Source organism: Pongo abelii, chromosome 1, assembly GCF_028885655.2.
Source record: "Pongo abelii isolate AG06213 chromosome 1, NHGRI_mPonAbe1-v2.0_pri, whole genome shotgun sequence".
Classification (NCBI taxonomy): Eukaryota; Metazoa; Chordata; class Mammalia; order Primates; family Hominidae; genus Pongo; species Pongo abelii.
Window position 1 is genome coordinate 144383535 of NC_071985.2, and position 20668 is coordinate 144404202.

The 20668-nt window shown below is 37.9% G+C and overlaps 1 long non-coding RNA gene across 2 annotated transcripts in view; it reads left to right on the top strand.

Moving 5' to 3' along the window:
- LOC100938048 (uncharacterized) overlaps positions 1-20668 on the top strand; it is a 162748-nt gene that overhangs the window by 127857 nt on the left and 14223 nt on the right. For both annotated transcript variants that reach the window (XR_010135515.1, XR_010135516.1), the window contains 2 exons: positions 3453-3660; positions 16569-16713. This is a non-coding gene — a long non-coding RNA (uncharacterized LOC100938048). The remainder of the gene's footprint in view (positions 1-3452; positions 3661-16568; positions 16714-20668) is intronic.

Genomic DNA, 20668 nt, shown 5'->3' on the forward strand with positions numbered 1-20668 from the left:
ATATATATATATTTAAATAAATTATTCATTGCTGTGTGTCTGGATTACCAAAGGTAGAGTTCTAGAGTCACCTTTTTCATCCTTGCCCTTGTTTTCCTGTCTTGTTTTGAGACACAGAAATCAGGTAGGAGAACAGAGCAGTTCAGTTTGTGTTACAAGTTGATAAACTTGCTTCAGCCACCAGAATACATTAGCAACATATCTATTTTCTTGATTTGCTTTCCATCAACCCAAAACATCCCCTGAAAAAGAAATGTGTTTGGCCGGGCGCGGTGGCTCACGCCTGTAATCCCAGCACTTTGGGAGGCCGAGGCGGGTGGATCACAAGGTCAGGAGATTGAGACCATCCTGACTAACATGGTGAAACCCCATCTCTACTAAAAAATACAAAAAATTAGCCGGGCGTGGTGGCACGCACCTGTAGTCCCAGCTACTCGGGAGGCGGAGGCAGGAGAATGGCGTGAACCCCAGAGGCGGAGGCGGAGTTTGCAGTGAGCCGAGATCGCGCCACTGCACTCCAGCCTGGGCGACAGAGCGAGACTCCATCTCAAAAAAAAAAAAAAAAAAAAAAAAAAAAGAAATGTGTTCAGCACAACTCTGGTTCATCACCTACCATGGGTACAATCAGCATGGGCTACTTAAAAACAGGAAATAAATGTTCCTATCCCCAGGATCTCAAAGCCTAGTAAATGACTAATAAATAACTACAAAAGAAGGCAGGCAGAAGGCAGGCCTCCTTAGAGCCTCAGGAGGGGTTTCAACTGGTTGATGGAATCAGGTAGAAGAAGATATTAATTTATACTGTGTGGGGTAGGGGTGAGGCATGGGAAAACATCTTGTGGTAGAGTTTAGGATAAACCTAAACAGGCATCCTTAACCATTATTGTGTCTAATGACCTGTTCTCAAAATAATGTTTGGAATGTATAAAATAAAAGAGAAAGGATTATAATTGAAACCAATTGTATCAAAATAGCTCTTGAAATATAAAAAAATTGTGATATAATAATAAGTACACTTCTTTATTAAGGCATTAAATAAAAAATTCATTTGCAGGTCTAATAACTTGTAATTTTAAAGTAGTAATGAGCATAAATAATAATTCAAGATATCTGTAATGACTATAATGTGATATGGGTATATCTGTGATTTCTATTTGTGACAAAGTCTTATGTACTTCTAATATTTTCATTGTTTGTTGCCTAGATTCACAATAAAAGGAAATACTACATTTCATTTAGGAGTTAGTGAAAATGGAAATGTAATTTTTCTCCCATTTAAATCACAAATCTCTTAATTTTACCTCTGGACCCTTGGGGGTCTATGGAGTACAGGTTAAGAACCACTCGCCTAGAGGATGAATAGGACATTGATAGGGAAATGGAGAAGAAGTGTGAGAGCGGTTCTACCTGTATGGTAAAACAACGTTGTTGGGGATGGGGCAGCAAAGGGCGTGTTTGAGGAGTAGAGAGGTATGTCTAGAGGGTGTGTGAATGGAGTGTGCACTGTGTGGGGCAGTATGAAAAAATGATGGATGCATAGGAAAAGGAGAGATCATGGGGCTCTCTCAGAGGCCTTAGCATGCCAGAAGGAGGAATTGCACCAGTGAAGAGCCCTCAGTGTTGTCTTTGAGCAGGCAACCAACATAAATATGTTGTTGTTTTAGGAAAGTTGTTTGCAGCATAATGGGAGTTGTGTTGAAAGGCTTGAAGCGGGAAGCCCCTTAGCAGCTTATTACATTGGTCAGGAGAAATATATTGAGAGCTTGAACTAATTCAGTAGAAGTGGAAAAGAGAAGAGGTAAGCAAAAGACCATCGATAGGCAGACTGAAAGGATTTGGCAACAGGAGAATAGGGTGGGGGATGCAAAAGTGGGGAGAAAAGCTGATTCTAAGTGCTTAACTTGTCACACAGGGATGATGGTGAAGCAATGAACCAATACAGAGAACACAGCAAGAAGGGTAAATTTGTGACAGAGGAGTAATAAATTCTTTTTGGGTATATTGAAAGTTGAGGTATTCATGAGCTTTTCATGTGGAAATGTTCAGCAGGCAGTGAAAGTGAATCTAGAATCTGGACAAAAGTTCAAGAATGGAAATGCAGATTTGGTAATCATAATGAGAACAGCTGAAATCAAGGGGTGAAATTGCCAAAGAAGGGCAAAGGTGCTGAAGACTGAATGTTGTTTGACTTCTCGGCTGTGCAAAATGTTTCAAGAACTGCTTGGCAATTTTGTACATTTAGTCCTTGTTTCTTTAGTTGCATGAAGTGAATAATGTGCCTATTATGTTTCTGACACTCTGCTTTTTCAAAGATCAATAAGATATTGGCCTGCTTTCAAGGAACTAATATTTTGAGTAGAGAAGCTGACATATGAACAAATAAATATAATTAAGCACAATAATAGAATTATGTACACAGTAGAGAATGATACAGAGAAGGGCAGGATTAACTTCAACTGGGGTGGGAGTAAGGAAGGCTTCCTAGAGAAGGTGACCACTGATTTGGGTTTTGAGAGTTGAATAGTAGTTTGCCAAGTGGGAAAGGTGTTTTAATTAGTGGGGATGAACTGTGCAAAAGACTGGTGTATCCAGTGAACTGCTTTCCTTCTCTTGTTTCTTGTGACTAATCCCCAACTTGTGTTATACAAGATTTAAATGTTTGCAAGATCTGAAATCGTTTCTCTCTGTGAGTAGCCCCTCTCCTCATCTTAATGTTAAACAAGACCCCTCAAATTTGGCCATGAAACTATTTTGTGCTTGATCTAATCTTTTAAGTTGAAGTTTAACTTCATTTTTTCTGGTTTTGTTCTTTCAAAAATGAAGATAATTCTGTAATCATCCTCTGTCAAAAATAAAGGTATACAAAGTGTCCGGTAAGTACAACATTAAAAATAATGGCATGTTTGATGGAACATAATTTATCGAAAGTTCTCTGTTTGCCAGCCCTTTTTTTGCCTCTGGATTATGTTCATAATAATATGTATCCTTTCATGGAAATTAAGGCTTGTTGGGGCTCATGTTTTCAACTGCAGCATGTCAGCATTGTTCATGTTATGTCCAAGCTGGTTGAAATTAGCTTCATAGTAGAGCCATTATGAAGTTTTTGTTAAATAGATATATAATTTTTAAATATGAAAAATCTCAATGTCATGAAAATTAATTTTTAAAATTTTTCCTACTTTATATCTTTATGGTATTGTATCAAGACAGGATTTTCTCCTCCACCTCTTTTTTTGGGGGGCCAGGGTTCTAACCGTACTCTCTGGAGTTCTGGCACATACCTATCAAGGATGACAGAAAAGATTCTTTGGAAAAATAAAGAAATCAGAACAACTCTGTAAGCATATCGATAGAGTCTGCTTGAATATGCAATCAGACAAAAGAAATATTTATCTTTTACATATTTAATTTTGAGTTGGACGAGGAATGATCATTTTCCCTTATTTTCCCAGTTACCCTGGAGCTGTACAAGTCACACACAGCTCCACTTGAGAGAAAACTGGATGGAACCATTTGACTGAAAATCCATGTCCAAGGCCAACAAGAAAGAGCTGAGACACTGCAGAAAGAGCAGGAATAAATAAAAGGTGAAGACAGACAGAGACCAGACAAGGAGGACTCAATTACAGACTGATAGAAGACTCAAGGAAGAAAATGAAGGTTTGTAACTTCTAGACTTCTTGTATAGGCTTGTCTATCTAAAAAGATACATAAATCATATATATTAGCATATATCAGGCATTTATCTGTTCAGCGGAGACCAATTCACAAAAATGCCAAAACTCCATGCTTACAAGGTTCTGAAGAGTAGAATAAATATCTATTTAGGGAAAAAATTCTATTGCATTTTGTGCTGTCTTATACATATTACAGAGCTTGGGGGAAGTGGAAACAACCTTCTTCTGGAAACCTTCTTTTTACAAATGCAAGGATGGCCTGGAAATGGACCTAAGGTCCTTATGGAGCCACTTTGTCTAAAATGCTAAAGAAGTGGCTCTCACATTGATCCACATAACTAGAACCAGCTGAAGTCTTGTTTAGCCTATTATGGCCTTCTGACTTGAATTAATTGATCAAATAATTAAACATTTATTAAATTATGCAGCATCCTCTATGTCCCATGTCCTGTGTAGGGGCTTAGGAAACAAGGATGAGGATAAACACCCTTTCCTTGAGAGGCTGAGGAACATTAAATGTAAAAAAACACCTGCAAAAACAAAAATAAAAAAGCTATCCTTCCACCCACTGCAAAAAAGAAGAAAAAAGGCTATCAAGTGATCGTTTTGGAGTTGATGCATTACTGGTGATTGAATTTTTATAAGTGTGATGTGTAGCTACAAAAGGCCCAGATATGTAAAAAAAAAATTCCAATATGAATCTTCCTGAGGCCTAGACTTGGCTTATATCTTCTCTCTGGTTCCTAAATTTTATTTAACAACTTTTTCTTAGCCTGTTGAATTTCCCACATGAAGACCCCTTTCAATCCACAGTTCAGGCTGTCAGGAGTCTAATCTTCCTGGAAGACAGTGACAGCCACAAATTCAGGTTGAATCTTTTATTCCCCCCTACACAGACCAATGCTACTGGAAAGAACTATATTTACCTTAACTCGTTGGCAGGGATAGTAGTGAACATATGTACTCTTTGGACCTTTATTTCCAGGCCCAGAATTGGACTCTCTATATCCAGTTACTCTTCTTTCTAATCTGTTCCATCCACTCCCATGGTCTTCTTAAAGCATAGATCTGATTGGGTAATTCATAGGGAAATGATCTAGTCCTTAGCTTGGTCTCTGTGCTCTCTACCATTTATCTCCATCCTATCTTTACAGCTTCATCTTCTAGTCCAGTGGCTACTATGGGATACTTGTGTTTTCTAGAAATACTGAACTGAACGCTTTCATGATCTTTACATTTGCTCTTTCTGTTCCCTTCACTTTTTTTTTTTTTTTTTTTTGAGACTGGGTCTCACTATGTCATGCAGGCTGGAGTGCAGTGGTATTATCATAGCTCACTGTAACCTCAACTCTTGAGCTCAAGCTATCAGCCTTCCAGGTAACTAGGATTACAGGCATGTGACACCATGCCCGGTTAATTTTAAAAAATTCTTTTTTTTTTTTGTGGAGATGATAGGGGTCTCACTATGTTGCTCAGCCTGGCTCAAACTCCTGGCCTCAAGCAATTCCCCTGTCTCAGCCTCCCAAAGTGTTGAGATTATAGGTGTGGGCTACTGTGCCTGGCTTTTTCCTCCTAGACAATTAAATATCTCAGGCTGTTAAAATCCTGCTCATCTTTGAAAACCTGATTTAAATATCACAAATACTCTAGAAGAGCCTTCAGAGTTTCCTTTCTTGGTATTAATAATTTCTTTCTCTGGGCTTTCACAGAACTTTACTAATATCTCCTATAGCACTAAGGTTATAGGCATTAAACTAAATGGTATAAATCACAGTATTTGGCATAATGAAAGAGTTAAATAAATATTAGCTATTAGTTTTACTTATCACATTGTGCCTAAGATAAAATTTCTATATACGTGTAAGTAATGTATAAGTAAGTCCTCCACTAATCTATAAGTTCTTTAAGAAAAGATAATAACTTACCCCTTTTAGTGCCTAAAATCTTAGATTTGTGCTTTTTACCTCGAAGAAGCACAAAAAGCACTTGTGGAAACACTGGTTGAATGAATCTGTTACTAGAATTTAGAGAAAGAAATATAGAACAGAGCAGCTTTTCACCCTGATATGTGCTAAGGCATTCTGTTGGGCTTCATGTACTTTACCTCATTCAATCCCCACAACTACCCTGTGAAACATATATTGATCTTGCTCTATGAGGAAATTGAGACTCAAGGAATTTAAATAATATACCACAAGTCAGCAACTAGAAAGAATCAAAGCCAGAATTCAAAGCTATTGCATTTCTGACTCCAACTCCTAGGCTCTTGCTCCCATAATATTTTGACACTAAGTGACATCATGTTGTCCCCAAGGGGGCTAGTATGTGGACACCAAAATGGCTCCTAGCAAATATTACTAATACAGTTCTCAGAGAGATTTCAAACAGTTTAAAAAAGTCATCATTTCTTCTTCTTCTTCTTTTTTTTTTTTTTGAGATGGAGTCTCACTCTTTCGCCCACTAGAGTGCGGTAGTGCCATCTCCTCTCTGCAACTTCCGCCTCCCGGGTTCAAGTGATTCTCCTGCCTCAGCCTCCCGAGTAGCTGGGATTACAGGCACGTGCCACCATGCCTGGCTAATTTTTTTTTTTTTTTTTTTTGTATTTTTAGTAGAGACAGGGTTTCACCATGTTGGCTAGGCTAGTCTCGAACTGCTGACCTCAGGTGATCCGACCACCTTGGCCTCCCAAAGTGCTGGGATTATAGGCGTAAGCCACCACACCCAGCAAAAAAGTCATCATTTCAATTCAAAGTTAGATTCTAGTTTGTTTTCGTTTTTTTCCCAAAGGTGTCTCCAGCCCCTTCAAGTTATGCCTTTGGGATGGACCATAAAACCGCATTACAATTCTAAGTTCGCATGGGAGTAAATAAAAGTTTTACAAAGTAATATGAATGAGTGTGTTGTCAAGAGGATCCTAGGTGTGTATAAATCCTTTAATTACAATTTCTAGTGCAAATGTTTATCCTTTAATTAGAGGTGTGTAGTAGGCTTCTTTGTGGGGGCAGAGGAGGAAACTGGAACCATATGGTTGCTGCCTCATTTTCATCTAAGCCCTTCCAGGGATTGTAAACCTTAAAATGGCATTGGAACCCAGCACTTTCGAATCTGCTAAGAAAGGTGGGAACAGTAAGTCTTTGTGCAAAGGCTGAATATACATAAGGGAAGTGTAGCCCTAAACCTGTTTGCTCCCACATGTCTTTGCCCCGTTTTGCTTTGACTAATTATATAATCTACAACATAATAGAACCAAGTGATTTTACCTGTCTTGCTGATTACATGGTTTGGAGTAGCCTTTTGGTATGAGGCAGCTTTTAATTTGCTTTAGATTTGGAACTATAAACAATAGGACCTCCCTGAGAGAGAAAACTATTGAGAAGACCAGAAAAAGAGAGGGGCAGAAAGGAGAGGATTTGATCTTGGTAAGGTAAAAACAGCTCAAGCTCTGGGTAGGAATTTTCATTTGCTACTTACCGGCTCTGTGCTTGGCAAGGTTCAAACCTCTCCGAAATTCAGTTTCATCATCTACAAAATGGGGATAATGACCCCTTCCTTGCCAGGCAATAATGAGATTTAGAGATAATGTGTATGAAGTGCCTGGCATCTGGGAAGCCCATGAAAAATGTCTGATATAGTTATTACAGGTTTTATTTTTTTTATTGAAAGGGCCCATCTTTCAGCACTGTAAGCAGTCCTGAAAAGAACCAGGGTTCAGGACAAATATGATTACTGCTGACGATAACTTTCTTGGTGCCTTTTTCTTATTTCCTTGCCCTTTTCATGTCCCTTGTTTTCCTCTGATTAAATTAATGTTCCAAACTCACCCTTATCAGCATCTTTTTTTTTTTCATACTTGTAGAATAGTCAAAATAAACTGGAGGGGTTGATCAGACCAAATAATTACAGACAGGCTTTGTTTAGAAGTCAAAAATTGCCTCTTCCCTTTGCCCTGACTACTTTCCTCCTTCTGGTCTTTTCTTTCCCTACATGTCAGTAATAAAATGTATTGTTAGACAGATCAACGGATGCATCACCTTGACACTTTGGTGAGTGAAGACATAGATTTGGATAATAGACATAGCTGAAATGTTTTCCTGGGGGTGTCCAGTTCTCTTATTTACACAACAATTGTTATCCCAGAAAACAACCGGTATATGCCTCCTCCAAACTAGTACAGTTCTTACAGAAGTGGACTAAGGAACTATTTTCCTAAGGGATTCATTAGATTTTGATTAACCTCTAATACATTTGTTCTAAACAACATGGAGGATTTCCCTCAAGCCAGGCTGGGGTTGCCAGCTGTGACAGAGATGGACGTCTAATTTGTTTGTGATTGGGTTGTCAAGGCTGGACATTTGTCATTTGAGATTTCTACTTTACTCCTTTCCCCCAAATCTACTTCTAAAAAGAGAAATCTTTAAAATGAAGTAGATTAAAAATTGATAATGTAGAGTGTGTACTGGATTGGTTTGTATTTTATTTTACTTAGGGAAATCATAATTTTGGGGCCAGTGATTAAAATTCCTGGCTATGTACGGACAAAGCTCACACCGCTCACAAAACACCCCAGTAATCTCATCCCATTTCTTAGGGAAGATTTAATAGCAGGCCTGTTCAGTGAGGCACATACAAGTTCATTACCTTTATAAAACACTCTACAGGAATTTTACTAGTGTCCAAGGCAGTGCTGTTAATGGTTTCCATCCACACATTTCTATAAAAGAACAAAAGACAGCTTGTGTTAACCTTAATTTCTTGGTCTTTTTTGCTTCCTTGATAATTTTCTAAATTCAAACATTTACACGGAATCTTCCAATCATTTGTATTAGTTAGCAACCTGCTACTATTGCAATATTTCACTGTCCTTGTGTTAAGAGTTGTTCTAAGACTGTATTGTCTAAACTGGAGCGGCTGCCTTATACTTAGCTTCATGTCACATTTCAGCTGAGACACAGGCACAGTTTCTGACTTATGCTGCTGCATAGAACGGTAAACTGAAGTTTATGTTACTCAAATATAATTTCTCAAAGCCAAATTGGGCAGCAGCAATGCTGGGTGTTTGTTTTAGTGTTTTCTCTGGCCTTCAATTTAGGTCTTTGGTAATCGCATGTCAGATATCAGGTGAAGTATTGCAGTTGAAATTTTCATATACTTTTCAGAAATTAGACTATGTCTTAATGATCTTTTAAATTTGTGATTTTGGGCTGGGCGCGGTGGCTCACGCCTGTAATCCCAGCACTTTGGGAGGCCAAGGCGGGCGGATCACGAGGTCAGAAGATCGAGACCATCCTGGCTAACATGGTGAAACCCCGTCTCCACTAAAAAATACAAAAAAAATTAGCCAGGCGTGGTGGCGGGCGCCTGTAGCCCCAGCTACTCTGGAGGCTGAGGCAGGAGAATGACGTGAACCTGGGAGGCGGAGCTTGCAGTGAGCCGAGATCCGCGCCACTGCACCCCAGCCTGGGCGACAGAGCGAGACTCTGTCTCAAAATAAATAAATAAATAAATAAAGCACATAAATAAATAAATTTGTGATTTTGAAACCCTTTTGGTGGACCCAATGTGCTCTGGGATTTAAAATTGTTATTCCCTTTCATTCCCTGCTGCCATGGCTTCTGTCTGCTTTGGTTCTGAGCTCTGTGTTGAGACATTTTAAATTGTAATACTTCTTTTTAATTTCAGTTCTCAGATTAGGTTGGTCTAGTTAGGATGAAGGTATTATATTAAATAAATACAATTTTGATCTTGTTTGTTTGGATAAGTCTGTGTGAATACTCATGTAGAATATAAATGACCAGTATTTGACTCCATCACCAACTGAGTGCCCACAGGGTCCATTCAATTTGCACTATGTGCTCTAGGGTCTAAAGAATCCAGTTTGGTTCCAGTTCCAGTCTTCAAGAAGAGGGAAGATTGACCAAGTTAGCAGAAGTGTGAGAAATTATGAGCATGCATCACAAAAAACATCCGTTGACACACTAAAATGAGCACGTGAGGTTATTACAGTGACACCTTGTGCATTTGTTTCTTCACAAGCCATTGCTGCTAATGATGTGGCAGAAGGAGCACTGCACCTGGAGAAGGAAGATTCTAGCTGTGGCTTTTTCATTAACTTGCTGTGTGAACTTATACAAGTCATTTAATTTTTTAAAAACTGAGGTTAGATATCTGTCAATGAGCAAGTTTTACTGGATGATTTCAAACGTTCTTTCTAGCTCTAAAAAAATCCTATGATTCTCATAAAGTTTTATTTGATTGTGACATTTCATTTGGCACCTAATTCTGTACAGATGTCTTAACTCGGACTATTTTGGTTCTTATTGATTTAATACGTGGAATTTATCATTCTATTAATGTACCTTGGAGTGAAAAGCATGTCTGTGTATACAGCTGCTCTCACATTTATAATATGTATTACATCTTTTTAATGTACATCATGAGAAATGCCAGTGGACCTAAATGAAATATTACTATTGTTGCATTCATTTTTATGAACTCTGTCAGGCTAAATGAATTAAATAAGGAACAACATGTGCTACAAAAACTACATTTACCATATACTCTGGTGTCTGTGTACTGCATAAACACAGATATCGAATATGTTTTGGGTTTTCTTTACCAAGAGCCAGAAAGTTTCTAACTTAAAGATAAATTGAAAATCAAATGGACGTTTTGATTTTTAAACATGAGGCTGAGCTGTTGTTACAGCACCTATTGTCTTTGCAGACAGCACAGCTGGGGACTTTGTAGTTCCTTTTGTCCTATACCTGGTGATTGAGCAGGTGAGAGGGAGGTGAGTTGGATGTGAGAGGCACAGATTCTAAGAATATGAATAACGGTAGGAATGATGAACTGAGGATCAAGAAACCTGTGGGGACTCCTGAGGGTAGACATACTGGGGATCTTTGATCTCCAGCTCTGTATATATTTCAGAACACTTTACATCTTCCTTCTCTCTGTCCTTTTTTTCTGCCAGCTGTCTGGACAACTTCTCATCTTACTTCTTCTCTATAAAGGCATTACGATCTTTTTTGGAAATCTCACTTTAGCCTGAATGTTTCCAGATTTGAATAGTAAATTCACCCCGGGAACAGTTCTACCTTGACATTTTTGCACATGAAGAATATGAAAGGATTTGGGAGGCAAGGGCTGGAGAATAGGACATGGGCTTCCAATTTGGGAGGAGATACTTAAAGTTCACGTTAGCAGTTCTTGTTCTAGGCTGTCATTTAAAAAAATGACTTAGGGATGTCAGAATGTTTTTGTTTTGTTTTGCTTTTTAACTTTTTTTAAAAATTGCAAAATAATCTACATGGAATAAAGTGCACAAATCTTAAGTGTACAGCTCTGTGATTATACACACACATGTGTACACCCACATTGATATGGTTAGGCTTTGTGTTCCCACCCAAATCTCATCTTGAATTGTAATTCCCATAATCCTCATAATCCCCAGGTGTCAAGGAAGAGAACAGGTGGAGGTAACTGAATCATGGGGGGGCCATCTTCCCCATGCTGTTCTCATGATAGTGAGTGAGTTTTTGATGGTTTTATAAGGCGCTTTTGCTTCTTTGCTCAGCACTTTTCCTTCCTGCCACCTTGTGAAGAAGCTACCTTGCTTCTCCTTCACCTTCTGCCATGAAGGCCTCATGTTTCCTGAGGCCTCCTCAGCCATGCTGAACTGTCAGTCAATTAAAGCTCTTTCCTTTATAAATTACCTAGTCTCGGGTAGTTCTTTATAGCAGTGTAAAAATGGACTGATACACACATACTCCTTGGAATGACTATTAGATTAAGATTTAGAATATCCTTAGCACCCCAGAAGGCTACTTTGTGACCTTTCCCAGGATATAAACTCATCAATTTGTATTTATTAATGTGTTGCAACATGTTTAGAAGGTTTATTGTTGTTTAATTCATGGACTTTGCCATGAAAAATATACCCTAATAGTGTTATTTTAAGAAACAAACCCCAAGGATCAGAAAACTTATTTGGATAACATTGTAAGCGTGGAGCACTATTTCCAAGGGAAGCTTACCATGATCTACAGGCATCTTTTTATTGAGGGTCATTGCAAGACACAGTAGAATTCCGGCAGTCTCATTTACAATCACACTCATCCTCAATAGCCATATTTATGGCTTCCTGTGTAATGAGGTGATTTATCATGGTATGTCAGCCATAGAGAGTTCAGTATAAATGAATTTGGTTTCTTAAAAAAAGGTATTTATATCTAAACACTTTTACAATAATCTGACATTGCTCTCTAAAGGTAAGCACATATTCTGTGATTTGCATATGAAGAAACCATGCATTACTCTTACTTGACTGACTGTCAGCTTCAGCAGCTGTACCTGGTAGTGCCCAGGTTTGTCATTGTTTCCATGATAGAGCTCATTTTTCAAGGGTTAATAACATAGACCTTAACATTCACTTTGGGTTGAAACTTGGCAACCACTATGAGTTTATAGCCTTAGGAGCTGATTTTAAACAAAAATGGTTTAAATTGATTTACCCTTTTCAAATTACAGTATGTCAAAATAATAGTACTTTGCATCAGTTCTAATGCTTTACATTTATTTAATGTTAAAATTTGTAAGCTATTATTCCCGGGTGATGATTTGGGGGATGCGAGCTATGGGGCAAGTTAAATGAACATTGGTTTCCATTAAGAATTCCAAAATAAATTTGCCAACTTTGACTATTTTTCTTTGGTAATATCATTGCTATTCTAAAAGAAGAAATGCTAGGGCTCTTACCTTTATTAGAAGAGAGCAGTTGTGGCTGTGAGTGCAGTTTGAAAAGAATGATAGAAATAAAATGTTGGAAGTCATGTTTAGTTGTGTAACATCCTGATCTCACAAAGGATTTCTCTCAACTCAGCACCTCTGAGTGATATTTGAACTAAGTTAAGCTGGGGTGTGTGTAGTTGTTCATGGTCTTAAGCTTTTCAGTTTTGAAAACTCCACTCAGAAAGAAGAGGATATTTGTATTTCCACTGTAGCACACATTTTTGTTACTTCTTTGAAATGTACATTTTTATTTTATATACATTAATTTAAAATATGAACACTTCCAGCCTCTTTACTGAGTCAACAAAAGTTAAAACACCACATTCATTTTTCTCCCTTTAAAATTACTTAGATGTCAGCATATTTGTATATTTAATGTACAGCCACATACTAAAGAAAAAAATGCTGCTGGGCTGTATCTATACTGAAGCCATGTTCTCAATGAGAGAAGAGCTGGACTAATAGGGACATCATACTGTCAATTTTTAAACTTTGATCAATTTTTGACTGAGAATGATACAGACAGAAATTTGGAGAAAAAGTTCTCACATATATTAGACACAGTGAGACTAGGACATTATGTGTCAAAAGCTGCAACTTTGTTCTTGTATTGAACAAAGACAAGGCTGAAGAATAAGAAAAGCTATAAAGTAGTTAGTATTATAGAGCATTCTGTAATAAATTACAGACAGGAGGATGAAGAAATACAGTCTAGATGTAGCAAAGGTACAGAAGGAATAGGATTAGCATTGGAACCAGGCAGTTTTGGGTTAGAATTCTTTTATCACTTATTAGGTCACCTGGGCAACCTTGAACACACTAATTTTCCTTGATGATTTTCAGTAAGGTGTGAATAGTGACTGACTTCCAGTGTTTTCATAATAATTAAGATAATGTATGTAAAGTATTTGTCACCTAGCCGTTGCTCAGTAAAAGGTGAGTGTTATGATGGTGTAATTGTAAGAATTTAAACAGTGAACTTACATCTAAGACCATACCACCCTGAATGCCCGATCTTGTCTAAAAAGTGAACTTACACGTCATAAAAAGTTTCTGTCGGTTATATTACCTTCTCTTGAGGGATCTCAGAGTGCACTTATATCCAAAGTCTTCTTGGTAGCAGATTTTTCAAAAATCTTCATAATTTCTCCATATGAAACTCACACTCAGGACAAGGACACTTCACCAAAAGTGGCCTATGAAGTGGTTAAGGGGGATAATGCTTCTCAAAGAGGTATCTACAATATCTATACACATGGTGTCTGACCAACCAATCTGATCCTCTCTTAGGGAAAGTTTAAATTCTGGTCATACATAAAATGATAAGGCAGGTAGGAGGTAAAACAGAAAGACAAACAGAGAGAAGACAATAAACATCCATGAGCTAGAAAAGAGAATAGAGAAAAGCCATAGTATGGTGATAGTAAATAAATCAATTGTGCCCATACGTGTCAAGAAGAACCACTATGAACAGTTGGACTACTGTAATGGTAGAACAATTGAGCCATGAAGAGATACTTCTGGAGGGGAAACTGTGAGTGGCCATGGAGTGCTCCCCACTGCTCCTGCCCTACTAGAGTTACTGTTGTCTATAGAATGATATTCCAGTGCTCCCTTAGGTCTGGCTCTGTGTTGCTTTTGTGTGATTTCCTGTCTCTTATTTCCCATTATGTTACAATAAAGCTGCTTTAACTGAGGCAATTTGAGTATGTAATCCATAAAAGGCCAACAAATATTCACAGTTTGACTTATAGATCAAAGTCAAACTAGAGAAAGGACCCCACATATCTTCCCTTGAGTCCATGTGAAGTCATGGATGTGTGAAGCAGAGCGGTATTTGTGAGAAATTTTGAAGTGTTTCTAGATCATACAACATGAGTTGGGGAGAACTAAGAGATGAAGCTGGAGAGATCAGTAGGGGCATAGAGCTCTTTAAGGCAAAGTATGAAATGTGAAGGGGCTTGGAAAATTGTGGAGAAAAGAAACTAAAGGGTTTCTAAGAGGGGAATGATATGGTTAGGTCTTTAGGTATATTAGTCTGGTGGTTTTGCAGAAGATCGTTTGAGGGCAGCAAGACCAAATAAAGGCAGACAGATACAGAGGCTGTTGAAGAGACTAGCTTCTGATTACCAGGGCTTTCACTAAGGGATAAGCAGTAGGGATGGAGAAGAGAGTACGATATTCAATAACATTTTAACTGACTAGGTCAGAAATGCTTGGTTGATGTAGAGAATGAAGTAGGCAGTCAAGGGTGATTCCTAAGTTTCTGGTTTGGGTGTCTCAGGGGATAGAGGTGATATTAATTTAGAAAGAGGATATAGCAAGAAGAGATGAGTTTGGGGGAAGATGATAAATGCCACTTTGGACATGCTAAGTTTATGATGTCTGCGGGACACTTGGGTAGAGTTGTTTAGTGGACAGTTATATATATGAACAGAAAAATCAGGAGAGAAGTCAGTGTTGGAGGTAAAGGACACATCCATTTTTATGTGGTATTTAGAGTCACAAGGATTAAAGAAGTTTTATGAGGGTAAAGGAGGAATAGCATTTAGAAGGTGAAGAAACACCACTGAAGGGGTAGGTAGAGGAAGAGGAGCTGATATCAAAAGGAGAGAAGAAATTGTGAGTGGATTGGAGAAAATCAGTAAAGGATGGTTGAATTGAAGTTGAGATATAATAGAGTTTCATTAAGAAGGAGATAATTATTAACAGAATTCAGTGTAGCTAGTGAAATACAGAAAGATGACTACCGAAATAAGGACAATTCCAGTAGAAAGGAAGGCATAGAGGACACTGCAATGGAGCTGTGAATGAAAATAATGGATGCTGATGTTTTGAAAAGTTTAGCTGGAGATATGGTGGGGTGGAGAGAGAAGCTAGATCATAATTTGGGGCAGATATGTGGCTAAGGGAGATATGGAATCTAGGGAGATTTTTTTTCAATGATGGGAGTAGCTTGAAGATGTTTATATGCTGAAAAGGAGACAGTAGGAGAGAGAGAGAGAGGCTGGCTTAAGATGTATGTGAGAGAGTTTCACCTGAATAAATGATGCTCCTAGCAGAAGAAGATGGGTCTTAAACGAAGGAAAACTCACCTTTTTCTCTGAGACTGGAAGAAAAGTGTCAATGTGTGTGGCCATAGATACACGTGTAGGTTGTAGTGGGTACAATGAGATAGAAAGCTGGATGATGGGATCACACCAATGAATTCAATGTTCCTGATGAAGAGGGAAGTGGTATCAACGGCTATGAATGAGAGGGGCAGGGCTGAGCCTTTGTGGAGACTGAAGAAAGTCTGGAACTACCAGTTACTTTCAGGAGTAGAAGAGGATGCTGATTATAAGCAGTTAAAATGCTCTTAGAGCCAGAGGGAAGAGAAATTCAGACACTGTGATTGTATAGTTAGGCCCTTCTACAAGGTTATATGATTTTTTTTTTTTTTTTCCCATGCAGTACTCAGCTGCCTATAATTAGGCTTATATTTTAAAACTGCACTCAAGTTTTTCACGTGTGGTCATTCAAATAAGAATTTTTGTCTGGTTTATTTTAAATGCAATTTTGAAATGAAAGTCAGGGGACCTTCACACTGAGATGGTAGCATTTGGGTTGGGCACTGTGGAGTGATTCTTAATCCTATTTCATATTTAGTTAGGCTTCTCACCTCATGCCATAGTCCCTTGTGGAGAACATATATTTAGCTTTTAAATTAAGTGCATTCAAATTTGGGGAGGGGATTTTAAGGAATTTATTACCATTTCTTGGGGCACCTTGGGTTATCCAAGAACCAATATCATTGCTGCAGCTATTGCCACTTGCTTCCTGATGGAAAATATATTTGAGCATTAGCTCAAGCAAAAACAGCTAAAACAAGTGGATTTATGGTCTTTAACACTTGGATGCAACTGATTTGCTAGTTGCATCATCCTCATTATCAGTGTTAACTCCCAAAAACAGAGTAGTTTTATATACAATAAAGGTTTATCTGAAGCTTTGCCCCCGGCTCCAACTGAATGCCAAATTTGAGTTTGAAAATACTAGCAGAAATCTTTTCTTACAAGAATTTATCACTTTTATTTTCTCTTTTGCTCCTCCAACTTCTAGCTGGACCTGTGAAGAACTGTCGAAACAGCTGTAGAGGAATTGTGGTGGAGGCAGTAATGACTCCTTTAGTAGCAGAGAATAGAAAGATCTCGAAAACAAAGCCTATTGTCAGGAGACTTGCACCCATCCTGGCCTACTTCCAAGTGTAAGTGAGGTAACATTTAATTTCTGAAGTGGAGATTTGAACCAAATCGTTAACCTCTCAAAGTTTAACCAACAAAAGGTGATGATGATGTTTTAAAAAAATTAAATAAAAATGTCTGGTTTTTGGTAATAATTATAACACAACACTTATTCTTCTCAAATTTCTTGTCTTTCATTAAATTTTGCCTTAAATTACCACTCAGATTTTTCATGTGTGACCATTTGGAAGTAGAATTCTTTCTTTGGTGTTAGTGTGTTATAAAATTTTAGTAGTTGCACACATTGCTTTTAGATATTCAGTTTGTTTGATTTGAAAACTTTACCAAATAATTTGCCTCTAGATTTTAATTAGCAGAAGACTTATCTACATTAGCTTTACAAATAAAGTGGCCAAAGTGTATTGATTATCAGATTGTAAGGAGTTATCTATTGGATGAGGACCAAACCAAAACAGATAAATGGCTTGTCATATAAACATTTATGAGCCAATGGAATGACAGTCCTCATTTGAAAGCAACTAGTATAAATTTGGCCTATACCACAGTGGGTGTGAAAATTGCAAGGTAAAATAAAACAGATGAGACCATTTAAGTTTGAAATGGAAGAACAGATCACTGGCAACAGCTATTTACTTTCACAGTCACTAAAATAGGGTGTTCTGTTGTGAAAACTATCAATACAGGGTGATGGATACCCTGCTTAAAGTGCCAATATGATGCCATTCTGAACTGCAAAACGATTTCATTACAAGTGTGTGGGGAACCTTTAAACATGACATTACGATGCGACTATAATGTAAGATAACAATAGAAAAACAATTTCAGAGTAAGTGTAAGGAGACTATAACCATGCAGTTAGAAGGCCACTGGAATGTGAGATTATAATAGCTCAACATTAAAATGCTGAAAAGGATATGGCCAATTGCTTTTTTTTTTTTAAACTAGGAATAGCCTAGACAACATTTATACTCATGAATAGTAAAGTCATAGAATGTATTTTAGGGAGGAGGGAAGCTCAGCACCAGTATATCCAGCTCTTATCCCCATTCTGAAGTGTATTCTCATTTTTTTTTTTCCATTTCTTGAGGTTAAGTTGGAGACAGTTTTTTGTTCGACCTTATCACTCTCCTTCAACCATACCACTTTGAAGCTCTGTTGCAAGTTCAAAAACATTTTCTTTCTGACTCACATCTAGCCCTATGACTTGGCTGCATTAGCCACCATGGGATATAATTTGAGTTCAACTAGGATGATTTTCTACTGCTCATTTTATTTCCCTGTCTTCCAGTTATCACTGGACCTCAGTTTTAATCTTACCATTAGAAATGTATTTCTTTGAGTCTAAAATGATTTTAAAAAATTCTTTGAGAGTACATAATAAATTTAAAATTTAACAACACTTATCAATGTATAAAATATAAGTACTGGTTAGAGTGGTAACATACTAAACTTGAACAGTCTAAGAAGCACAGACTTTGTCATCAGACAGACCTGAGTTCATATTTCAGCTCTTCTACTTAGTTATGTATAAATATGGGCAGGTCCATACTTTTCTAAGTCTTGAGTTCCTTATCTGCAAAATGGGGCTAATACCAGCACTTAATTCTTAGGGTAATTGTAATATGAAATAGATACCACGTATGAATGCCCTGCACAGTGCCCAGCCAATATGAGGGGCTTGATAAAAATTCTCTCCTTACAAATATAGAAAGGGATAAGGGATTGGGTCAAGACGCTAGAGAGTGGAGTAAAGGAGAGAGAACAGAGCATAGTCACAATGGCAATGTGATTAGGGAGAAGGTTTCTCCCTAAACTCGACCTATTTACAATTTATTTTCGAGCCACTCCAATTCAATTCTAATTAAGCAGCCTCTTAGTCTTGATTATCTAAGGTATGCCTGAGTTTTCTTATCTCTTCCTGTTCTTCTGCATCTTTGGATTATTGTTTGTCCACAAGTACTGCCACCTTTAGTACTGCTCTATCTATGATAATGGGACATTCTGTCCTTGGGAGATGACTTGTGGCCACTGTCTGAGCTGTTCCTCACTGGGCCTCTTTCCTTTAGGCTTCTATCATGCATGGTGCTACCTTAAATAATCTCATCTTGGATCACAACCTGGGGTAGTGATTTTCCAGCTCCTGAGGTTATACAAAAGTGTAAACAAGAATTTTATTATACCTCTGAACCAGTTTTAAATCTATTCATCCATATCATACTTAAAGGACCAATTCGCTAGTAAGATCAAACAGTTTTGTGAGCATAGAATGCAACATTTTCTCCCCAGATATTTTCTTCTGGTAGGAGTCTTGATTTTAGCTGCGGTATTAGTTTTTGTCTAAAGCCCTCATAGCATTATCAAGCATTCTCATGAAGGAGTTACCTGACTCTCAAAATATATTCTTGTATTACTCCAGTTTAGTGACCCCATTCACTATATGACTGGTTAATTTCCTTAAAAGTTTTTCTATAGGGATAAGTCACCAAAGAAATAACTCACTCAGAGTGCAAGGCCCCTGTTGAACATACTTTATGGCCCTAGGCACTAGCAGTGCCAGTAATTGAAGGTTATTCATAAATGATTTTTGGAGTAAACTTCATGTAGACTGCAAACCAATCCAAATTATTCAAGGCAGTATAATCTGGGTGACATGGAATGCAATGCTGTAGCACAACTACTTTGCCTTCAGCCCATAATGAGCACCAACTATGTGAAAGATGTGAAGACAGTCATTTTCTCATGTGGGGATAAGATTGGGGAAGAAACATATTGTTGTGTGTCTCCTGTATGCTAGACGTCGTATGCCTTACTTCATTCACTTACTCTTAAAAACAACCCCAAGAGTCGTTTTGTCATAAATATGCATTATCATCCATATTTTATAAAGAATGAAAACTAAGAGAGGTTGCGAGACCTGTCTGAGGTTATATACGTGGAGTGTTGAAGCTAGGATTTGAACATGACTGTCCGGTTACAAATCCTCTGCTATTTACACTCTATCACATTGCTGCCCCTTGTGTGAATTCAGCTACAATCCGCTAGAGGAAAAGATAAAAGAACATGAAGGACTGGGTGGCAAAGTAATCTGTGATAAGTGCCATGTGAGTAGAATGAAAAGTACCAAAGGGTTTGAAGGAGAAAAAGATTACTTCTGCCCGGGTTCTGTCTTCACTGTGGCATTTATCTTTTTTTTTTTTTCTATCTGCTCTTTGGGGATGCTGCTTTTGCTCACTGGTGTGCTTCTCTGTCTACCAAGCAATGGTCAACACTGACTTCTTAAACTGCCTAAGCCAGTAATTATTGCCTAAAATAAAAAACCGAGTCCCTAGACTGCTTGTTATGTTCCAGATCTCTTCTATTCTCATTTTTCCCCAGAAATGTTTCCCTTGGATGACTCTTCTATCTCCACAATGTGTTAAAAGTGTACGTGTACCCTAGAACTTAAAGTATAATAATAAAAATTAATAAATTAAAAAAAGAAAAAGAAAAAGAAAAAAGTATACTTACTCTTTAAGGCCCAAGTCAAATGTACTTTCTGGGAACTCTTCCCCCAGCAGAATTAGCGACAATTTGTCTCTTGTCTCTCAGCGCATTGGCTATACAACTATTTGATACGTGTTACCTATTGTTTAGCATGGTGGAGTCATGCTAAGCATCAGGTCAAGTTATGTTTTGTTTTGGGATTTGGACATTTAATGGCACATCTGTCATATTAGTGAGGTGGACCTGATAAGAGTCCATTTAGCTGAGTGATCGAGAAGTGTGTTTTGGGGGCAGGGATGATATTAGGTAACAAGAGAATCCGAAACACATCCTTTGTCTAAAAAGCATCATCCTTATGGTAAGAAGGTGGAGTTTCTTTGAAGAGTTCAGCCTTCCTCCTGCCAACATGCAGTTGTGTCTGGGGCAAAACGTGGTGTGATGTGAAAGAGGATATAACTAAAGCATCTGAAAACT